This window comes from Rhinoderma darwinii, assembly GCF_050947455.1.
Source record: "Rhinoderma darwinii isolate aRhiDar2 chromosome 5 unlocalized genomic scaffold, aRhiDar2.hap1 SUPER_5_unloc_47, whole genome shotgun sequence".
In the NCBI taxonomy this organism is placed as follows: Eukaryota; Metazoa; Chordata; class Amphibia; order Anura; family Rhinodermatidae; genus Rhinoderma; species Rhinoderma darwinii.
Window position 1 is genome coordinate 368,908 of NW_027461806.1, and position 19,002 is coordinate 387,909.

A 19,002-nucleotide genomic window follows, 5' to 3' on the forward strand; every position below is an offset into this window, starting at 1 on the left:
CGCCGCAGGCAAAAAACGCGGCAAGATAGTGTGGGCAGGTCAAAATCTGCCTCAAAATTCGGTGCGCGGTTCCAGGCGGTCGCCGGTGCGCATGCGCGGGAGTTTGCGGGTGCGCGTGATCGGTCGCACGGGCGGCGGTGTTTGACGGCCCCCATGCTACCCAGGGCCGCCATCAGGGGGGTATTAGGGGTACTGATGTGAGAGGCCCGGCCAAACCTAATTGAAAGGGGGGCCCGCAGCTCATGACATTCTTTTGGTGAAAAAAACGGGCCCCATTGCAGGGGCCTGTTTTTTTTCTACCAAAGGCAAGTCGCGGCAGTTTGCCGGGCCCCCCTTTCAATTAGGTTTGGCCGGGCCTCTCACATCAGTACCCATAATACCCCCCCTGATGGCGGCCCTGGGTACCATGATATAGTACTGGACGGAGTACCGTTAACAGGCGGTGCCACGGTAGGGGGGCCCAGAAAATGTAGCTGTAGGGGGCCCTGAAATTCCTGATGGCGGCCCTGCTGCCCGATACTGCTGTTCAGCCCTTGCAGCGATTCAGCCTACTTCTAGGCAATTCCATGGGGCCCTGCAGGCTCACACACTCACAGCTACACGGGAGGTGAATAAAGGCCGGAGAGGAAGCCAGACAGGATTTGCTTCTTTTGCTTGCACCACAATGCAGTGCTGAAAGAGGAGGAATCTACATAAAAACGCCTTCCTGGCAACGCCCAAATGCCCTGCTGCCATGCAGATAAACACTGGCAGCGGCAGCAAGTGCATGCCCACAGCCACCCCTTGTTCCTTCACACCTTGTATCAGCTGTAATCCAGTCCAGTCCAGTGCTGCCTGCTGAGCAGCACTGACCAACACTGCCTGGGCCCAGGCTTTTATCTCTGAGGCCCCATTATGATGTCAGAAAGCTGGCTCTGGAATCCTGAGGGCTCCACTATGACACGTGCAAAGTTCCGTCTGAACTTTATATAAGACGGTGAGGCTCAGTCAGTCACTCAGTGTTGCCTGAGAGGGCAACACTGCAACAGCCGGCCGCCAGGCTGTCTTTTTTTTGCACAGCTAGTTGCCTCCAGGAGGCCACAAGAGGGAGACAAGGGACTGCAAAATGGAAAATAGGCATCCACCAACTTTACAGACAACTTCTCCTTGCTCCTACAACCTCCATCCTTGCACAGTTTGTTATTCTTCTAGGTAACATAGTAACAAATCCAAATTGCTGCTCTCTTTGTAGGCAAGCAAGGCTTTGTTGCAACTGCAATTCTTACTTCTTCTTGAAATGTAGGGACGACAGTACATTCCATCACATCCATCTAGTGTACACAGGTAGGTCCATTGTGGCGGGCAGGCGAGCGGGCGGGCTGCTTTATTGGCTGTTTGCTGTTCCCCTACTCCACTCCACTATTTGACTGTTGTGCTGCATCAATCAATCAATCAATCAATCAATCAATCAATCAATCAATCAATCAATCAGTGGCTGGCTCAGGTGCAGCTCTTTAACTTACCTAAAAGGGAGGGCGGAGAGAAGACAAGGAAGGTGAATGAGGTGTTCCAATGTGAAATGCCGGAAACACAGAAACACAGACGACACACAACAAGAGGTGGCAATCTATTCATTAATTGCATTTAATCAATGAGCTCATTATCACTCATGCATTGTCCAACAGGTGTTGAAATAATGGGATTAAAAGGGGAGATCCCTTCAGAAAGACAGAAACAATAGCAAAGACAAAAAACACTTTTGGAATCTGCTTTTAGTCAACACATAAGGAAAGGGTGCACCGGTCCTGGAAATACTGCAATACCAGGTCAATGCGTGGAGTGGACAGAGCAAGCTCTATTTCCATCTCCCTGTTCTAAAAATCCATTTAATATATGGTCCCCAGATAGGGGACGTATCAGATATTAAACTGATAAGAACAGATACTACACTTGATCTTAGCCAAAAGGCCGAGAAGCGATAACCCGAACGGGCCGCGCGTTGCCCGAGCCTGCCCGATACTGCTGTTCAGCCCTTGCAGCGATTCAGCCTACTTCTAGGCAATTCCATGGGGCCCTGCAGGCTCACACACTCACAGCTACACGGGAGGTGAATAAAGGCCGGAGAGGAAGCCAGACAGGATTTGCTTCTTTTGCTTGCACCACAATGCAGTGCTGAAAGAGGAGGAATCTACATAAAAACGCCTTCCTGGCAACGCCCAAATGCCCTGCTGCCATGCAGATAAACACTGGCAGCGGCAGCAAGTGCATGCCCACAGCCACCCCTTGTTCCTTCACACCTTGTATCAGCTGTAATCCAGTCCAGTCCAGTGCTGCCTGCTGAGCAGCACTGACCAACACTGCCTGAGCCCAGGCTTTTATCTCTGAGGCCCCATTATGATGTCAGAAAGCTGGCTCTGGAATCCTGAGGGCTCCACTATGACACGTGCAAAGTTCCGTCTGAACTTTATATAAGACGGTGAGGCTCAGTCAGTCACTCAGTGTTGCCTGAGAGGGCAACACTGCAACAGCCGGCCGCCAGGCTGTCTTTTTTTTGCACAGCTAGTTGCCTCCAGGAGGCCACAAGAGGGAGACAAGGGACTGCAAAATGGAAAATAGGCATCCACCAACTTTACAGACAACTTCTCCTTGCTCCTACAACCTCCATCCTTGCACAGTTTGTTATTCTTCTAGGTAACATAGTAACAAATCCAAATTGCTGCTCTCTTTGTAGGCAAGCAAGGCTTTGTTGCAACTGCAATTCTTACTTCTTCTTGAAATGTAGGGACGACAGTACATTCCATCACATCCATCTAGTGTACACAGGTAGGTCCATTGTGGCGGGCAGGCGAGCGGGCGGGCTGCTTTATTGGCTGTTTGCTGTTCCCCTACTCCACTCCACTATTTGACTGTTGTGCTGCATCAATCAATCAATCAATCAATCAATCAATCAATCAATCAATCAATCAATCAGTGGCTGGCTCAGGTGCAGCTCTTTAACTTACCTAAAAGGGAGGGCGGAGAGAAGACAAGGAAGGTGAATGAGGTGTTCCAATGTGAAATGCCGGAAACACAGAAACACAGACGACACACAACAAGAGGTGGCAATCTATTCATTAATTGCATTTAATCAATGAGCTCATTATCACTCATGCATTGTCCAACAGGTGTTGAAATAATGGGATTAAAAGGGGAGATCCCTTCAGAAAGACAGAAACAATAGCAAAGACACAAAACACTTTTGGAATCTGCTTTTAGTCAACACATAAGGAAAGGGTGCACCGGTCCTGGAAATACTGCAATACCAGGTCAATGCGTGGAGTGGACAGAGCAAGCTCTATTTCCATCTCCCTGTTCTAAAAAATCCATTTAATATATGGTCCCCAGATAGGGGACGTATCAGATATTAAACTGATAAGAACAGATACTACACTTGATCTTAGCCAAAAGGCCGAGAAGCGATAACCCGAACGGGCCGCGCGTTGCCCGAGCCTGCCCGATACTGCTGTTCAGCCCTTGCAGCGATTCAGCCTACTTCTAGGCAATTCCATGGGGCCCTGCAGGCTCACACACTCACAGCTACACGGGAGGTGAATAAAGGCCGGAGAGGAAGCCAGACAGGATTTGCTTCTTTTGCTTGCACCACAATGCAGTGCTGAAAGAGGAGGAATCTACATAAAAACGCCTTCCTGGCAACGCCCAAATGCCCTGCTGCCATGCAGATAAACACTGGCAGCGGCAGCAAGTGCATGCCCACAGCCACCCCTTGTTCCTTCACACCTTGTATCAGCTGTAATCCAGTCCAGTCCAGTGCTGCCTGCTGAGCAGCACTGACCAACACTGCCTGGGCCCAGGCTTTTATCTCTGAGGCCCCATTATGATGTCAGAAAGCTGGCTCTGGAATCCTGAGGGCTCCACTATGACACGTGCAAAGTTCCGTCTGAACTTTATATAAGACGGTGAGGCTCAGTCAGTCACTCAGTGTTGCCTGAGAGGGCAACACTGCAACAGCCGGCCGCCAGGCTGTCTTTTTTTTGCACAGCTAGTTGCCTCCAGGAGGCCACAAGAGGGAGACAAGGGACTGCAAAATGAAAAATAGGCATCCACCAACTTTACAGACAACTTCTCCTTGCTCCTACAACCTCCATCCTTGCACAGTTTGTTATTCTTCTAGGTAACATAGTAACAAATCCAAATTGCTGCTCTCTTTGTAGGCAAGCAAGGCTTTGTTGCAACTGCAATTCTTACTTCTTCTTGAAATGTAGGGACGACAGTACATTCCATCACATCCATCTAGTGTACACAGGTAGGTCCATTGTGGCGGGCAGGCGAGCGGGCGGGCTGCTTTATTGGCTGTTTGCTGTTCCCCTACTCCACTCCACTATTTGACTGTTGTGCTGCATCAATCAATCAATCAATCAATCAATCAATCAATCAATCAGTGGCTGGCTCAGGTGCAGCTCTTTAACTTACCTAAAAGGGAGGGCGGAGAGAAGACAAGGAAGGTGAATGAGGTGTTCCAATGTGAAATGCCGGAAACACAGAAACACAGACGACACACAACAAGAGGTGGCAATCTATTCATTAATTGCATTTAATCAATGAGCTCATTATCACTCATGCATTGTCCAACAGGTGTTGAAATAATGGGATTAAAAGGGGAGATCCCTTCAGAAAGACAGAAACAATAGCAAAGACAAAAAACACTTTTGGAATCTGCTTTTAGTCAACACATAAGGAAAGGGTGCACCGGTCCTGGAAATACTGCAATACCAGGTCAATGCGTGGAGTGGACAGAGCAAGCTCTATTTCCATCTCCCTGTTCTAAAAATCCATTTAATATATGGTCCCCAGATAGGGGACGTATCAGATATTAAACTGATAAGAACAGATACTACACTTGATCTTAGCCAAAAGGCCGAGAAGCGATAACCCGAACGGGCCGCGCGTTGCCCGAGCCTGCCCGATACTGCTGTTCAGCCCTTGCAGCGATTCAGCCTACTTCTAGGCAATTCCATGGGGCCCTGCAGGCTCACACACTCACAGCTACACGGGAGGTGAATAAAGGCCGGAGAGGAAGCCAGACAGGATTTGCTTCTTTTGCTTGCACCACAATGCAGTGCTGAAAGAGGAGGAATCTACATAAAAACGCCTTCCTGGCAACGCCCAAATGCCCTGCTGCCATGCAGATAAACACTGGCAGCGGCAGCAAGTGCATGCCCACAGCCACCCCTTGTTCCTTCACACCTTGTATCAGCTGTAATCCAGTCCAGTCCAGTGCTGCCTGCTGAGCAGCACTGACCAACACTGCCTGGGCCCAGGCTTTTATCTCTGAGGCCCCATTATGATGTCAGAAAGCTGGCTCTGGAATCCTGAGGGCTCCACTATGACACGTGCAAAGTTCCGTCTGAACTTTATATAAGACGGTGAGGCTCAGTCAGTCACTCAGTGTTGCCTGAGAGGGCAACACTGCAACAGCCGGCCGCCAGGCTGTCTTTTTTTTGCACAGCTAGTTGCCTCCAGGAGGCCACAAGAGGGAGACAAGGGACTGCAAAATGGAAAATAGGCATCCACCAACTTTACAGACAACTTCTCCTTGCTCGTACAACCTCCATCCTTGCACAGTTTGTTATTCTTCTAGGTAACATAGTAACAAATCCAAATTGCTGCTCTCTTTGTAGGCAAGCAAGGCTTTGTTGCAACTGCAATTCTTACTTCTTCTTGAAATGTAGGGACGACAGTACATTCCATCACATCCATCTAGTGTACACAGGTAGGTCCATTGTGGCGGGCAGGCGAGCGGGCGGGCTGCTTTATTGGCTGTTTGCTGTTCCCCTACTCCACTCCACTATTTGACTGTTGTGCTGCATCAATCAATCAATCAATCAATCAATCAATCAATCAATCAATCAATCAGTGGCTGGCTCAGGTGCAGCTCTTTAACTTACCTAAAAGGGAGGGCGGAGAGAAGACAAGGAAGGTGAATGAGGTGTTCCAATGTGAAATGCCGGAAACACAGAAACACAGACGACACACAACAAGAGGTGGCAATCTATTCATTAATTGCATTTAATCAATGAGCTCATTATCACTCATGCATTGTCCAACAGGTGTTGAAATAATGGCATTAAAAGGGGAGATCCCTTCAGAAAGACAGAAACAATAGCAAAGACAAAAAACACTTTTGGAATCTGCTTTTAGTCAACACATAAGGAAAGGGTGCACCGGTCCTGGAAATACTGCAATACCAGGTCAATGCGTGGAGTGGACAGAGCAAGCTCTATTTCCATCTCCCTGTTCTAAAAATCCATTTAATATATGGTCCCCAGATAGGGGACGTATCAGATATTAAACTGATAAGAACAGATACTACACTTGATCTTAGCCAAAAGGCCGAGAAGCGATAACCCGAACGGGCCGCGCGTTGCCCGAGCCTGCCCGATACTGCTGTTCAGCCCTTGCAGCGATTCAGCCTACTTCTAGGCAATTCCATGGGGCCCTGCAGGCTCACACACTCACAGCTACACGGGAGGTGAATAAAGGCCGGAGAGGAAGCCAGACAGGATTTGCTTCTTTTGCTTGCACCACAATGCAGTGCCGAAAGAGGAGGAATCTACATAAAAACGCCTTCCTGGCAACGCCCAAATGCCCTGCTGCCATGCAGATAAACACTGGCAGCGGCAGCAAGTGCATGCCCACAGCCACCCCTTGTTCCTTCACACCTTGTATCAGCTGTAATCCAGTCCAGTCCAGTGCTGCCTGCTGAGCAGCACTGACCAACACTGCCTGGGCCCAGGCTTTTATCTCTGAGGCCCCATTATGATGTCAGAAAGCTGGCTCTGGAATCCTGAGGGCTCCACTATGACACGTGCAAAGTTCCGTCTGAACTTTATATAAGACGGTGAGGCTCAGTCAGTCACTCAGTGTTGCCTGAGAGGGCAACACTGCAACAGCCGGCCGCCAGGCTGTCTTTTTTTTGCACAGCTAGTTGCCTCCAGGAGGCCACAAGAGGGAGACAAGGGACTGCAAAATGGAAAATAGGCATCCACCAACTTTACAGACAACTTCTCCTTGCTCCTACAACCTCCATCCTTGCACAGTTTGTTATTCTTCTAGGTAACATAGTAACAAATCCAAATTGCTGCTCTCTTTGTAGGCAAGCAAGGCTTTGTTGCAACTGCAATTCTTACTTCTTCTTGAAATGTAGGGACGACAGTACATTCCATCACATCCATCTAGTGTACACAGGTAGGTCCATTGTGGCGGGCAGGCGAGCGGGCGGGCTGCTTTATTGGCTGTTTGCTGTTCCCCTACTCCACTCCACTATTTGACTGTTGTGCTGCATCAATCAATCAATCAATCAATCAATCAATCAATCAATCAGTGGCTGGCTCAGGTGCAGCTCTTTAACTTACCTAAAAGGGAGGGCGGAGAGAAGACAAGGAAGGTGAATGAGGTGTTCCAATGTGAAATGCCGGAAACACAGAAACACAGACGACACACAACAAGAGGTGGCAATCTATTCATTAATTGCATTTAATCAATGAGCTCATTATCACTCATGCATTGTCCAACAGGTGTTGAAATAATGGGATTAAAAGGGGAGATCCCTTCAGAAAGACAGAAACAATAGCAAAGACAAAAAACACTTTTGGAATCTGCTTTTAGTCAACACATAAGGAAAGGGTGCACCGGTCCTGGAAATACTGCAATACCAGGTCAATGCGTGGAGTGGACAGAGCAAGCTCTATTTCCATCTCCCTGTTCTAAAAATCCATTTAATATATGGTCCCCAGATAGGGGACGTATCAGATATTAAACTGATAAGAACAGATACTACACTTGATCTTAGCCAAAAGGCCGAGAAGCGATAACCCGAACGGGCCGCGCGTTGCCCGAGCCTGCCCGATACTGCTGTTCAGCCCTTGCAGCGATTCAGCCTACTTCTAGGCAATTCCATGGGGCCCTGCAGGCTCACACACTCACAGCTACACGGGAGGTGAATAAAGGCCGGAGAGGAAGCCAGACAGGATTTGCTTCTTTTGCTTGCACCACAATGCAGTGCTGAAAGAGGAGGAATCTACATAAAAACGCCTTCCTGGCAACGCCCAAATGCCCTGCTGCCATGCAGATAAACACTGGCAGCGGCAGCAAGTGCATGCCCACAGCCACCCCTTGTTCCTTCACACCTTGTATCAGCTGTAATCCAGTCCAGTCCAGTGCTGCCTGCTGAGCAGCACTGACCAACACTGCCTGGGCCCAGGCTTTTATCTCTGAGGCCCCATTATGATGTCAGAAAGCTGGCTCTGGAATCCTGAGGGCTCCACTATGACACGTGCAAAGTTCCGTCTGAACTTTATATAAGACGGTGAGGCTCAGTCAGTCACTCAGTGTTGCCTGAGAGGGCAACACTGCAACAGCCGGCCGCCAGGCTGTCTTTTTTTTGCACAGCTAGTTGCCTCCAGGAGGCCACAAGAGGGAGACAAGGGACTGCAAAATGGAAAATAGGCATCCACCAACTTTACAGACAACTTCTCCTTGCTCCTACAACCTCCATCCTTGCACAGTTTGTTATTCTTGTAGGTAACATAGTAACAAATCCAAATTGCTGCTCTCTTTGTAGGCAAGCAAGGCTTTGTTGCAACTGCAATTCTTACTTCTTCTTGAAATGTAGGGACGACAGTACATTCCATCACATCCATCTAGTGTACACAGGTAGGTCCATTGTGGCGGGCAGGCGAGCGGGCGGGCTGCTTTATTGGCTGTTTGCTGTTCCCCTACTCCACTCCACTATTTGACTGTTGTGCTGCATCAATCAATCAATCAATCAATCAATCAATCAATCAATCAATCAATCAATCAATCAATCAATCAATCAATCAATCAATCAGTGGCTGGCTCAGGTGCAGCTCTTTAACTTACCTAAAAGGGAGGGCGGAGAGAAGACAAGGAAGGTGAATGAGGTGTTCCAATGTGAAATGCCGGAAACACAGAAACACAGACGACACACAACAAGAGGTGGCAATCTATTCATTAATTGCATTTAATCAATGAGCTCATTATCACTCATGCATTGTCCAACAGGTGTTGAAATAATGGGATTAAAAGGGGAGATCCCTTCAGAAAGACAGAAACAATAGCAAAGACAAAAAACACTTTTGGAATCTGCTTTTAGTCAACACATAAGGAAAGGGTGCACCGGTCCTGGAAATACTGCAATACCAGGTCAATGCGTGGAGTGGACAGAGCAAGCTCTATTTCCATCTCCCTGTTCTAAAAATCCATTTAATATATGGTCCCCAGATAGGGGACGTATCAGATATTAAACTGATAAGAACAGATACTACACTTGATCTTAGCCAAAAGGCCGAGAAGCGATAACCCGAACGGGCCGCGCGTTGCCCGAGGCTGCCCGATACTGCTGTTCAGCCCTTGCAGCGATTCAGCCTACTTCTAGGCAATTCCATGGGGCCCTGCAGGCTCACACACTCACAGCTACACGGGAGGTGAATAAAGGCCGGAGAGGAAGCCAGACAGGATTTGCTTCTTTTGCTTGCACCACAATGCAGTGCTGAAAGAGGAGGAATCTACATAAAAACGCCTTCCTGGCAACGCCCAAATGCCCTGCTGCCATGCAGATAAACACTGGCAGCGGCAGCAAGTGCATGCCCACAGCCACCCCTTGTTCCTTCACACCTTGTATCAGCTGTAATCCAGTCCAGTCCAGTGCTGCCTGCTGAGCAGCACTGACCAACACTGCCTGGGCCCAGGCTTTTATCTCTGAGGCCCCATTATGATGTCAGAAAGCTGGCTCTGGAATCCTGAGGGCTCCACTATGACACGTGCAAAGTTCCGTCTGAACTTTATATAAGACGGTGAGGCTCAGTCAGTCACTCAGTGTTGCCTGAGAGGGCAACACTGCAACAGCCGGCCGCCAGGCTGTCTTTTTTTTGCACAGCTAGTTGCCTCCAGGAGGCCACAAGAGGGAGACAAGGGACTGCAAAATGGAAAATAGGCATCCACCAACTTTACAGACAACTTCTCCTTGCTCCTACAACCTCCATCCTTGCACAGTTTGTTATTCTTGTAGGTAACATAGTAACAAATCCAAATTGCTGCTCTCTTTGTAGGCAAGCAAGGCTTTGTTGCAACTGCAATTCTTACTTCTTCTTGAAATGTAGGGACGACAGTACATTCCATCACATCCATCTAGTGTACACAGGTAGGTCCATTGTGGCGGGCAGGCGAGCGGGCGGGCTGCTTTATTGGCTGTTTGCTGTTCCCCTACTCCACTCCACTATTTGACTGTTGTGCTGCATCAATCAATCAATCAATCAATCAATCAATCAATCAATCAATCAATCAATCAATCAATCAATCAATCAATCAATCAATCAATCAATCAATCAGTGGCTGGCTCAGGTGCAGCTCTTTAACTTACCTAAAAGGGAGGGCGGAGAGAAGACAAGGAAGGTGAATGAGGTGTTCCAATGTGAAATGCCGGAAACACAGAAACACAGACGACACACAACAAGAGGTGGCAATCTATTCATTAATTGCATTTAATCAATGAGCTCATTATCACTCATGCATTGTCCAACAGGTGTTGAAATAATGGGATTAAAAGGGGAGATCCCTTCAGAAAGACAGAAACAATAGCAAAGACAAAAAACACTTTTGGAATCTGCTTTTAGTCAACACATAAGGAAAGGGTGCACCGGTCCTGGAAATACTGCAATACCAGGTCAATGCGTGGAGTGGACAGAGCAAGCTCTATTTCCATCTCCCTGTTCTAAAAATCCATTTAATATATGGTCCCCAGATAGGGGACGTATCAGATATTAAACTGATAAGAACAGATACTACACTTGATCTTAGCCAAAAGGCCGAGAAGCGATAACCCGAACGGGCCGCGCGTTGCCCGAGCCTGCCCGATACTGCTGTTCAGCCCTTGCAGCGATTCAGCCTACTTCTAGGCAATTCCATGGGGCCCTGCAGGCTCACACACTCACAGCTACACGGGAGGTGAATAAAGGCCGGAGAGGAAGCCAGACAGGATTTGCTTCTTTTGCTTGCACCACAATGCAGTGCTGAAAGAGGAGGAATCTACATAAAAACGCCTTCCTGGCAACGCCCAAATGCCCTGCTGCCATGCAGATAAACACTGGCAGCGGCAGCAAGTGCATGCCCACAGCCACCCCTTGTTCCTTCACACCTTGTATCAGCTGTAATCCAGTCCAGTCCAGTGCTGCCTGCTGAGCAGCACTGACCAACACTGCCTGGGCCCAGGCTTTTATCTCTGAGGCCCCATTATGATGTCAGAAAGCTGGCTCTGGAATCCTGAGGGCTCCACTATGACACGTGCAAAGTTCCGTCTGAACTTTATATAAGACGGTGAGGCTCAGTCAGTCACTCAGTGTTGCCTGAGAGGGCAACACTGCAACAGCCGGCCGCCAGGCTGTCTTTTTTTTGCACAGCTAGTTGCCTCCAGGAGGCCACAAGAGGGAGACAAGGGACTGCAAAATGGAAAATAGGCATCCACCAACTTTACAGACAACTTCTCCTTGCTCCTACAACCTCCATCCTTGCACAGTTTGTTATTCTTCTAGGTAACATAGTAACAAATCCAAATTGCTGCTCTCTTTGTAGGCAAGCAAGGCTTTGTTGCAACTGCAATTCTTACTTCTTCTTGAAATGTAGGGACGACAGTACATTCCATCACATCCATCTAGTGTACACAGGTAGGTCCATTGTGGCGGGCAGGCGAGCGGGCGGGCTGCTTTATTGGCTGTTTGCTGTTCCCCTACTCCACTCCACTATTTGACTGTTGTGCTGCATCAATCAATCAATCAATCAATCAATCAATCAATCAATCAATCAATCAATCAGTGGCTGGCTCAGGTGCAGCTCTTTAACTTACCTAAAAGGGAGGGCGGAGAGAAGACAAGGAAGGTGAATGAGGTGTTCCAATGTGAAATGCCGGAAACACAGAAACACAGACGACACACAACAAGAGGTGGCAATCTATTCATTAATTGCATTTAATCAATGAGCTCATTATCACTCATGCATTGTCCAACAGGTGTTGAAATAATGGGATTAAAAGGGGAGATCCCTTCAGAAAGACAGAAACAATAGCAAAGACAAAAAACACTTTTGGAATCTGCTTTTAGTCAACACATAAGGAAAGGGTGCACCGGTCCTGGAAATACTGCAATACCAGGTCAATGCGTGGAGTGGACAGAGCAAGCTCTATTTCCATCTCCCTGTTCTAAAAATCCATTTAATATATGGTCCCCAGATAGGGGACGTATCAGATATTAAACTGATAAGAACAGATACTACACTTGATCTTAGCCAAAAGGCCGAGAAGCGATAACCCGAACGGGCCGCGCGTTGCCCGAGCCTGCCCGATACTGCTGTTCAGCCCTTGCAGCGATTCAGCCTACTTCTAGGCAATTCCATGGGGCCCTGCAGGCTCACACACTCACAGCTACACGGGAGGTGAATAAAGGCCGGAGAGGAAGCCAGACAGGATTTGCTTCTTTTGCTTGCACCACAATGCAGTGCTGAAAGAGGAGGAATCTACATAAAAACGCCTTCCTGGCAACGCCCAAATGCCCTGCTGCCATGCAGATAAACACTGGCAGCGGCAGCAAGTGCATGCCCACAGCCACCCCTTGTTCCTTCACACCTTGTATCAGCTGTAATCCAGTCCAGTCCAGTGCTGCCTGCTGAGCAGCACTGACCAACACTGCCTGGGCCCAGGCTTTTATCTCTGAGGCCCCATTATGATGTCAGAAAGCTGGCTCTGGAATCCTGAGGGCTCCACTATGACACGTGCAAAGTTCCGTCTGAACTTTATATAAGACGGTGAGGCTCAGTCAGTCACTCAGTGTTGCCTGAGAGGGCAACACTGCAACAGCCGGCCGCCAGGCTGTCTTTTTTTTGCACAGCTAGTTGCCTCCAGGAGGCCACAAGAGGGAGACAAGGGACTGCAAAATGGAAAATAGGCATCCACCAACTTTACAGACAACTTCTCCTTGCTCCTACAACCTCCATCCTTGCACAGTTTGTTATTCTTCTAGGTAACATAGTAACAAATCCAAATTGCTGCTCTCTTTGTAGGCAAGCAAGGCTTTGTTGCAACTGCAATTCTTACTTCTTCTTGAAATGTAGGGACGACAGTACATTCCATCACATCCATCTAGTGTACACAGGTAGGTCCATTGTGGCGGGCAGGCGAGCGGGCGGGCTGCTTTATTGGCTGTTTGCTGTTCCCCTACTCCACTCCACTATTTGACTGTTGTGCTGCATCAATCAATCAATCAATCAATCAATCAATCAATCAATCAATCAATCAATCAATCAATCAGTGGCTGGCTCAGGTGCAGCTCTTTAACTTACCTAAAAGGGAGGGCGGAGAGAAGACAAGGAAGGTGAATGAGGTGTTCCAATGTGAAATGCCGGAAACACAGAAACACAGACGACACACAACAAGAGGTGGCAATCTATTCATTAATTGCATTTAATCAATGAGCTCATTATCACTCATGCATTGTCCAACAGGTGTTGAAATAATGGGATTAAAAGGGGAGATCCCTTCAGAAAGACAGAAACAATAGCAAAGACAAAAAACACTTTTGGAATCTGCTTTTAGTCAACACATAAGGAAAGGGTGCACCGGTCCTGGAAATACTGCAATACCAGGTCAATGCGTGGAGTGGACAGAGCAAGCTCTATTTCCATCTCCCTGTTCTAAAAATCCATTTAATATATGGTCCCCAGATAGGGGACGTATCAGATATTAAACTGATAAGAACAGATACTACACTTGATCTTAGCCAAAAGGCCGAGAAGCGATAACCCGAACGGGCCGCGCGTTGCCCGAGCCTGCCCGATACTGCTGTTCAGCCCTTGCAGCGATTCAGCCTACTTCTAGGCAATTCCATGGGGCCCTGCAGGCTCACACACTCACAGCTACACGGGAGGTGAATAAAGGCCGGAGAGGAAGCCAGACAGGATTTGCTTCTTTTGCTTGCACCACAATGCAGTGCTGAAAGAGGAGGAATCTACATAAAAACGCCTTCCTGGCAACGCCCAAATGCCCTGCTGCCATGCAGATAAACACTGGCAGCGGCAGCAAGTGCATGCCCACAGCCACCCCTTGTTCCTTCACACCTTGTATCAGCTGTAATCCAGTCCAGTCCAGTGCTGCCTGCTGAGCAGCACTGACCAACACTGCCTGGGCCCAGGCTTTTATCTCTGAGGCCCCATTATGATGTCAGAAAGCTGGCTCTGGAATCCTGAGGGCTCCACTATGACACGTGCAAAGTTCCGTCTGAACTTTATATAAGACGGTGAGGCTCAGTCAGTCACTCAGTGTTGCCTGAGAGGGCAACACTGCAACAGCCGGCCGCCAGGCTGTCTTTTTTTTGCACAGCTAGTTGCCTCCAGGAGGCCACAAGAGGGAGACAAGGGACTGCAAAATGGAAAATAGGCATCCACCAACTTTACAGACAACTTCTCCTTGCTCCTACAACCTCCATCCTTGCACAGTTTGTTATTCTTCTAGGTAACATAGTAACAAATCCAAATTGCTGCTCTCTTTGTAGGCAAGCAAGGCTTTGTTGCAACTGCAATTCTTACTTCTTCTTGAAATGTAGGGACGACAGTACATTCCATCACATCCATCTAGTGTACACAGGTAGGTCCATTGTGGCGGGCAGGCGAGCGGGCGGGCTGCTTTATTGGCTGTTTGCTGTTCCCCTACTCCACTCCACTATTTGACTGTTGTGCTGCATCAATCAATCAATCAATCAATCAATCAATCAATCAATCAATCAATCAATCAGTGGCTGGCTCAGGTGCAGCTCTTTAACTTACCTAAAAGGGAGGGCGGAGAGAAGACAAGGAAGGTGAATGAGGTGTTCCAATGTGAAATGCCGGAAACACAGAAACACAGACGACACACAACAAGAGGTGGCAATCTATTCATTAATTGCATTTAATCAATGAGCTCATTATCACTCATGCATTGTCCAACAGGTGTTGAAATAATGGGATTAAAAGGGGAGATCCCTTCAGAAAGACAGAAACAATAGCAAAGACAAAAAACACTTTTGGAATCTGCTTTTAGTCAACACATAAGGAAAGGGTGCACCGGTCCTGGAAATACTGCAATACCAGGTCAATGCGTGGAGTGGACAGAGCAAGCTCTATTTCCATCTCCCTGTTCTAAAAATCCATTTAATATATGGTCCCCAGATAGGGGACGTATCAGATATTAAACTGATAAGAACAGATACTACACTTGATCTTAGCCAAAAGGCCGAGAAGCGATAACCCGAACGGGCCGCGCGTTGCCCGAGCCTGCCCGATACTGCTGTTCAGCCCTTGCAGCGATTCAGCCTACTTCGAGGCAATTCCATGGGGCCCTGCAGGCTCACACACTCACAGCTACACGGGAGGTGAATAAAGGCCGGAGAGGAAGCCAGACAGGATTTGCTTCTTTTGCTTGCACCACAATGCAGTGCTGAAAGAGGAGGAATCTACATAAAAACGCCTTCCTGGCAACGCCCAAATGCCCTGCTGCCATGCAGATAAACACTGGCAGCGGCAGCAAGTGCATGCCCACAGCCACCCCTTGTTCCTTCACACCTTGTATCAGCTGTAATCCAGTCCAGTCCAGTGCTGCCTGCTGAGCAGCACTGACCAACACTGCCTGGGCCCAGGCTTTTATCTCTGAGGCCCCATTATGATGTCAGAAAGCTGGCTCTGGAATCCTGAGGGCTCCACTATGACACGTGCAAAGTTCCGTCTGAACTTTATATAAGACGGTGAGGCTCAGTCAGTCACTCAGTGTTGCCTGAGAGGGCAACACTGCAACAGCCGGCCGCCAGGCTGTCTTTTTTTTGCACAGCTAGTTGCCTCCAGGAGGCCACAAGAGGGAGACAAGGGACTGCAAAATGGAAAATAGGCATCCACCAACTTTACAGACAACTTCTCCTTGCTCCTACAACCTCCATCCTTGCACAGTTTGTTATTCTTCTAGGTAACATAGTAACAAATCCAAATTGCTGCTCTCTTTGTAGGCAAGCAAGGCTTTGTTGCAACTGCAATTCTTACTTCTTCTTGAAATGTAGGGACGACAGTACATTCCATCACATCCATCTAGTGTACACAGGTAGGTCCATTGTGGCGGGCAGGCGAGCGGGCGGGCTGCTTTATTGGCTGTTTGCTGTTCCCCTACTCCACTCCACTATTTGACTGTTGTGCTGCATCAATCAATCAATCAATCAATCAATCAATCAATCAATCAATCAATCAATCAGTGGCTGGCTCAGGTGCAGCTCTTTAACTTACCTAAAAGGGAGGGCGGAGAGAAGACAAGGAAGGTGAATGAGGTGTTCCAATGTGAAATGCCGGAAACACAGAAACACAGACGACACACAACAAGAGGTGGCAATCTATTCATTAATTGCATTTAATCAATGAGCTCATTATCACTCATGCATTGTCCAACAGGTGTTGAAATAATGGGATTAAAAGGGGAGATCCCTTCAGAAAGACAGAAACAATAGCAAAGACAAAAAACACTTTTGGAATCTGCTTTTAGTCAACACATAAGGAAAGGGTGCACCGGTCCTGGAAATACTGCAATACCAGGTCAATGCGTGGAGTGGACAGAGCAAGCTCTATTTCCATCTCCCTGTTCTAAAAATCCATTTAATATATGGTCCCCAGATAGGGGACGTATCAGATATTAAACTGATAAGAACAGATACTACACTTGATCTTAGCCAAAAGGCCGAGAAGCGATAACCCGAACGGGCCGCGCGTTGCCCGAGCCTGCCCGATACTGCTGTTCAGCCCTTGCAGCGATTCAGCCTACTTCTAGGCAATTCCATGGGGCCCTGCAGGCTCACACACTCACAGCTACACGGGAGGTGAATAAAGGCCGGAGAGGAAGCCAGACAGGATTTGCTTCTTTTGCTTGCACCACAATGCAGTGCTGAAAGAGGAGGAATCTACATAAAAACGCCTTCCTGGCAACGCCCAAATGCCCTGCTGCCATGCAGATAAACACTGGCAGCGGCAGCAAGTGCATGCCCACAGCCACCCCTTGTTCCTTCACACCTTGTATCAGCTGTAATCCAGTCCAGTCCAGTGCTGCCTGCTGAGCAGCACTGACCAACACTGCCTGGGCCCAGGCTTTTATCTCTGAGGCCCCATTATGATGTCAGAAAGCTGGCTCTGGAATCCTGAGGGCTCCACTATGACACGTGCAAAGTTCCGTCTGAACTTTATATAAGACGGTGAGGCTCAGTCAGTCACTCAGTGTTGCCTGAGAGGGCAACACTGCAACAGCCGGCCGCCAGGCTGTCTTTTTTTTGCACAGCTAGTTGCCTCCAGGAGGCCACAAGAGGGAGACAAGGGACTGCAAAATGGAAAATAGGCATCCACCAACTTTACAGACAACTTCTCCTTGCTCCTACAACCTCCATCCTTGCACAGTTTGTTATTCTTCTAGGTAACATAGTAACAAATCCAAATTGCTGCTCTCTTTGTAGGCAAGCAAGGCTTTGTTGCAACTGCAATTCTTACTTCTTCTTGAAATGTAGGGACGACAGTACATTCCATCACATCCATCTAGTGTACACAGGTAGGTCCATTGTGGCGGGCAGGCGAGCGGGCGGGCTGCTTTATTGGCTGTTTGCTGTTCCCCTACTCCACTCCACTATTTGACTGTTGTGCTGCATCAATCAATCAATCAATCAATCAATCAATCAATCAATCAGTGGCTGGCTCAGGTGCAGCTCTTTAACTTACCTAAAAGGGAGGGCGGAGAGAAGACAAGGAAGGTGAATGAGGTGTTCCAATGTGAAATGCCGGAAACACAGAAACACAGACGACACACAACAAGAGGTGGCAATCTATTCATTAATTGCATTTAATCAATGAGCTCATTATCACTCATGCATTGTCCAACAGGTGTTGAAATAATGGGATTAAAAGAGGAGATCCCTTCAGAAAGACAGAAACAATAGCAAAGACAAAAAACACTTTTGGAATCTGCTTTTAGTCAACACATAAGGAAAGGGTGCACCGGTCCTGGAAATACTGCAATACCAGGTCAATGCGTGGAGTGGACAGAGCAAGCTCTATTTCCATCTCCCTGTTCTAAAAATCCATTTAATATATGGTCCCCAGATAGGGGACGTATCAGATATTAAACTGATAAGAACAGATACTACACTTGATCTTAGCCAAAAGGCCGAGAAGCGATAACCCGAACGGGCCGCGCGTTGCCCGAGCCTGCCCGATACTGCTGTTCAGCCCTTGCAGCGATTCAGCCTACTTCTAGGCAATTCCATGGGGCCCTGCAGGCTCACACACTCACAGCTACACGGGAGGTGAATAAAGGCCGGAGAGGAAGCCAGACAGGATTTGCTTCTTTTGCTTGCACCACAATGCAGTGCTGAAAGAGGAGGAATCTACATAAAAACGCCTTCCTGGCAACGCCCAAATGCCCTGCTGCCATGCAGATAAACACTGGCAGCGGCAGCAAGTGCATGCCCACAGCCACCCCTTGTTCCTTCACACCTTGTATCAGCTGTAATCCAGTCCAGTCCAGTGCTGCCTGCTGAGCAGCACTGACCAACACTGCCTGGGCCCAGGCTTTTATCTCTGAGGCCCCATTATGATGTCAGAAAGCTGGCTCTGGAATCCTGAGGGCTCCACTATGACACGTGCAAAGTTCCGTCTGAACTTTATATAAGACGGTGAGGCTCAGTCAGTCACTCAGTGTTGCCTGAGAGGGCAACACTGCAACAGCCGGCCGCCAGGCTGTCTTTTTTTTGCACAGCTAGTTGCCTCCAGGAGGCCACAAGAGGGAGACAAGGGACTGCAAAATGGAAAATAGGCATCCACCAACTTTACAGACAACTTCTCCTTGCTCCTACAACCTCCATCCTTGCACAGTTTGTTATTCTTCTAGGTAACATAGTAACAAATCCAAATTGC

At 48.2% G+C, this 19,002-nt stretch overlaps 12 non-coding genes across 12 annotated transcripts; all 12 read right to left on the reverse strand.

Annotated features, from left to right (window-relative positions):
- Nucleotides 1-1,768: 1,768 nt before the first annotated feature.
- Nucleotides 1,769-1,959, reverse strand: LOC142695222 (U2 spliceosomal RNA). Its single transcript, XR_012863359.1, has one exon. It is a non-coding gene; the product is annotated as a U2 spliceosomal RNA (small nuclear RNA).
- Nucleotides 1,960-3,247: 1,288 nt separating this feature from the next.
- LOC142695550 (U2 spliceosomal RNA) lies at nt 3,248-3,439 on the reverse strand. The gene has a single exon (XR_012863655.1). It is a non-coding gene; the product is annotated as a U2 spliceosomal RNA (small nuclear RNA).
- A 1,276-nt stretch (nt 3,440-4,715) lies between these two features.
- LOC142695223 (U2 spliceosomal RNA) lies at nt 4,716-4,906 on the reverse strand. The gene has a single exon (XR_012863360.1). It is a non-coding gene; the product is annotated as a U2 spliceosomal RNA (small nuclear RNA).
- Nucleotides 4,907-6,190: 1,284 nt separating this feature from the next.
- Nucleotides 6,191-6,381, reverse strand: LOC142695224 (U2 spliceosomal RNA). Its single transcript, XR_012863361.1, has one exon. It is a non-coding gene; the product is annotated as a U2 spliceosomal RNA (small nuclear RNA).
- Nucleotides 6,382-7,657: 1,276 nt separating this feature from the next.
- On the reverse strand, nt 7,658-7,848 carry LOC142695226 (U2 spliceosomal RNA). Its single transcript, XR_012863362.1, has one exon. It is a non-coding gene; the product is annotated as a U2 spliceosomal RNA (small nuclear RNA).
- A 1,316-nt stretch (nt 7,849-9,164) lies between these two features.
- On the reverse strand, nt 9,165-9,355 carry LOC142695228 (U2 spliceosomal RNA). The gene has a single exon (XR_012863364.1). It is a non-coding gene; the product is annotated as a U2 spliceosomal RNA (small nuclear RNA).
- Nucleotides 9,356-10,683: 1,328 nt separating this feature from the next.
- Nucleotides 10,684-10,874, reverse strand: LOC142695229 (U2 spliceosomal RNA). Its single transcript, XR_012863365.1, has one exon. It is a non-coding gene; the product is annotated as a U2 spliceosomal RNA (small nuclear RNA).
- A 1,288-nt stretch (nt 10,875-12,162) lies between these two features.
- Nucleotides 12,163-12,353, reverse strand: LOC142695230 (U2 spliceosomal RNA). Its single transcript, XR_012863366.1, has one exon. It is a non-coding gene; the product is annotated as a U2 spliceosomal RNA (small nuclear RNA).
- A 1,296-nt stretch (nt 12,354-13,649) lies between these two features.
- LOC142695231 (U2 spliceosomal RNA) lies at nt 13,650-13,840 on the reverse strand. The gene has a single exon (XR_012863367.1). It is a non-coding gene; the product is annotated as a U2 spliceosomal RNA (small nuclear RNA).
- A 1,288-nt stretch (nt 13,841-15,128) lies between these two features.
- Nucleotides 15,129-15,319, reverse strand: LOC142695232 (U2 spliceosomal RNA). Its single transcript, XR_012863368.1, has one exon. It is a non-coding gene; the product is annotated as a U2 spliceosomal RNA (small nuclear RNA).
- A 1,288-nt stretch (nt 15,320-16,607) lies between these two features.
- LOC142695233 (U2 spliceosomal RNA) lies at nt 16,608-16,798 on the reverse strand. The gene has a single exon (XR_012863369.1). It is a non-coding gene; the product is annotated as a U2 spliceosomal RNA (small nuclear RNA).
- Nucleotides 16,799-18,074: 1,276 nt separating this feature from the next.
- LOC142695234 (U2 spliceosomal RNA) lies at nt 18,075-18,265 on the reverse strand. Its single transcript, XR_012863370.1, has one exon. It is a non-coding gene; the product is annotated as a U2 spliceosomal RNA (small nuclear RNA).
- Between the last annotated feature and the right edge of the window lie 737 nt (nt 18,266-19,002).